Below are 3,794 nucleotides of genomic sequence, written 5' to 3' on the forward strand. Positions count from 1 at the left end.
ATTTGCGATTCTAATGATATAAGTTTTATAACAAAATTCAAAATATGAAGTTTGCAGTTACCAGTTGAAAATACCCTACTGTTTTGCATGATTTTTTAAACATTTTCCCTCCCCAAAGTCAAGATTACTGTTAATTATTTTTCAAAAGTACATTAATACAAACATAATGAATGTATGTTACTATTTGTGTCTTACTTCATGTAAGTTATTACTTTAATGGCAACAAATGAGGAAAAAATGCAAAAAACAGGACAAATTGAATTTCTACATGGAGGTATGGGAATTGTATTGCCGTGTGGGCAAGAGGCCACCAGAACTGCTGACCACCCGATCCCGTTAGACGCCTCTTAGGACAAGCGTAGTCGCCATTTACGGCAAGCATGGGTTGCTAAAGACATATTCTACTCCGGAACTTCACGGGTCGGGGCTTATGTAAAACAAGAGTCCAATTTTAACAAGTGAGTCAATAGTTCATATATAACTGAATATTTTGAATAAGGATATTCGTTGCAAACATATATTTACTTAAGACATAATAACAGTAATCCAGCTGATCAATCGTTGCCTATTTAACAGCCTACATGTACAACAAAGAGGATATACGCCGCAACGCTACTTAACCACTTTATCGTCACAAAGTGAGCGAATATGGTCCTACACCTCTTTTAGCAATAACCTGCAGCCATTAGTCATGGGGCAGCAAAGGATGAGTTCCCCACATAGCACTGCAACGCATCTACGTCGCGTCGCCATGGTTAGTTAGTAAATATCTGCCAATCACATCGTACCAGAACTTCTTCGTAAGTAATGAATATAATAGTGTCAGTTACTATTGCTGAAATCATCCATGAGAACATGTCGTTATATCATTTATCAGTTCATAGTGTAAATGTTATAAAGTTAATGTGTATTTGTCCAGCTGTTACACTAACACCACGGGGCCCGTGAAGATCCGGCTTAGAGAGGTCTCAGAATGCTGAACCCATGCTTGCTGTAAAATGCGACTATGCTTGTCGTAAGAGGCGACTAACAGGATCGGGTGGTCCAGACACGATTATTTACAGACCGCCGTCATATAGCTGGAATATTGCTGAGTGTGGCGTTAAACACCAACCCAAACCAAACCAAAACTTACAGCACGGGGTATAAAGTAAAGGAAAGGTAATAGTTATCCATACAGTTTACTTGTTTTGCCATATGTTTCCATTAGTTTACTGTTTGTTGTCCAATCGAAAAAAAGAGTGTTATGTCAACATGTTTCAGTACCTATGCGATTTTGCTAGCAGAGGAGGTCTAGAGTTTTCCCCACTTACAATTCAGTTGGACTTTGAACGTGCAGCTCACAATGCCGCGACTGATGTATTTCCTGGGACATTAGTTAGAGGGTGTTTCTTTCACTTCACCCAATGTATCTGGAGGAGGGTGCAGAAAGAAGGTCTGGTGATGGACTATAAGGAAGATGAGGAGGTGAAGAAGCTGGTGAGAAGAGCTGCTGCCCTCCCTCTAGTACCTCGTGACAAAGTGGATGATGTGTGGCTTGATGCCATTGGTGACTCTCCTGCTGGCCCTGAAGTGACTGCCTTCATGGACTACGTGACAACCAGTTGGGTTCAAGGAGGGGCCTTCATGCCAGAGATTTGGAACCATTTCGAAAACCAAGGCCACCGTACCAACAATCACCTGGAAGGGTGGCACAACAAGATAAAGAAACTTGCCAAGAAGTGCCACCCGAACATCTACGAGGTAGTGAAGCTATTTCAGCGAGAGCAGTCACTCAAACAGGTTGCAGTCCTGAGACTCTCTCACCAGCGGTGAGAACCTTCACGAAGAAAGAAGTACAAGGCAATCGATTCACGTATTGCAGTAATGCAGTAATGACATTAAATCCATTATGATATTCATATGCTATTCATATTCATCAATGTAAAGTTTTGATGAATATGTTATCCTTGTTGAATAATAAATGAGAAAACAAGACTTGTTTTGTTATATACGGTAACCTGTTAGAATCACAAAGCATGTTTTGACAGCATGGCCGCGAGAGCCACATTATACAATCACGCAACCATAACCATTGCCGCGAGAGCCACATCAATTTGGGCTATCTATTTTCGAAATGTGGCTTTGCCGGCCTGTAACCGCACACCGGCCATAACGCTCTTGTCTATACCGTCATCAAAATTACAACCCATTCCCTCAACATTTATTGCTTTTTATCAATTATAACCTGCACGACACCTACACCCGTATGGCAAGCCGTTTTCACATTTATTACGGAATTACAGATATCTTGAATTGTTTTAAAGATATCTTAAATTGAATTGAAGATATCTTGAATCGAATTGAAGATATCTTAAATGCAGATAATTGTAGATATCTGCAATAATATTTAAGATATCACGATATGAAATAAGGATATGGTGAAGCGTATTACTGATATCTTCAAAAAAATTGAAGATATCTTAAATTCGATTATTGATATCAAAATATGATTTAAAGATATCAAAATGTCATGTTTTGTTATGATGTCATTAATTCAATTCCTGATATCTTGAAACTAAATACAGATATCAATAATTAATTATTGATATCTTCAATTGTTGCCATCATTAAAGATGTTACATTAATAATGTTACTTAAATTAGATAACTGATATCAATAATTGATATAAAGATATCATCAAAATTATTAATGATATCTTTAAATGGATTTTTGATATCAGTAACAGTCAGAATTAATGATATCTTGAATTGAATTAAAGATATCTCTAATTGAATTAAAAATATCTCTAATTGAATTAAAGATATCTGTAATGCATTTGTGGATATGTATAACTTATTTCAAACTATCTTGAATTGAATTTAAGATATCTTGAATTTATTTCTAATATATTTATGTACTGTAGGATGGTAAATGTTAAATGATATCTTAAATACATTTAGAGATATCACAAACTAATTTGTTGATATCACCGTAACATTTTAAGACATCAGTAATTATATTATGGATATCAGAAATGAATTTAAGATATCTTTAATTAATTTTTGATATCTTAAAAACATTATTGATATCTTTAAATAAAATACCGATATCTTTAAAACAATTGAAGATATCTGTTATTCCTTAATAAATGTGAAAACGGCTTGCCATACACCCGCACTTACGATCCACGAATTTAAACAATTTGTGACTGTTATCCTTCGATACATGCACGCAAAATGAAAAGCAAATGTATGGATTTACCTCATCGTTATTTCCAAGTTTGCCTCAAGATTACTGCTGGAGAAAAAATCGTATTGAAAAAACGTTTCGTCGTAAATATCCCACAAATCCTGTAGAACGTTCACTGTAGCGCGTAAATAGAAGAAACAACAAGTGTCTAAGCTCATGTACATCTCTAAACAAAATTAATTTTTACCACTTCGTCGGAAATAATTAGACAAAACCGGTGCAGTTGAATTATCTTCTGCTCCCATTCGTGGAGTCTGACATTAACGCGCATTAAAAACTCGTGCAACGGAAGTGAGCTGATTGGTTTAATTCGTAATCATGACACCTCGTGACAATGCTGGGGGAACACCTGCATGAAATGTACAACGCGTCAACCTATTTTGACAGTTGTTTATGTAAGTCGAAAGCGACAAAGCCAACTTTAAGCGCGAGTTTGGCGGTAGGTAGCCTTGTGGTTACAGCGTTGGCTCGTTTCGCCGGAGTCCTGGATTTGATTCCCCACGTACTTTTGTTTGTTTGTTTGTTGTTTAACGCCGCACTACGCAATATTCTAGCTATATGAC

This window comes from Haliotis cracherodii, unplaced genomic scaffold, assembly GCF_022045235.1.
Source record: "Haliotis cracherodii isolate W230 unplaced genomic scaffold, xgHalCrac1.p SCAF_6, whole genome shotgun sequence".
Taxonomy (NCBI): Eukaryota; Metazoa; Mollusca; class Gastropoda; order Lepetellida; family Haliotidae; genus Haliotis; species Haliotis cracherodii.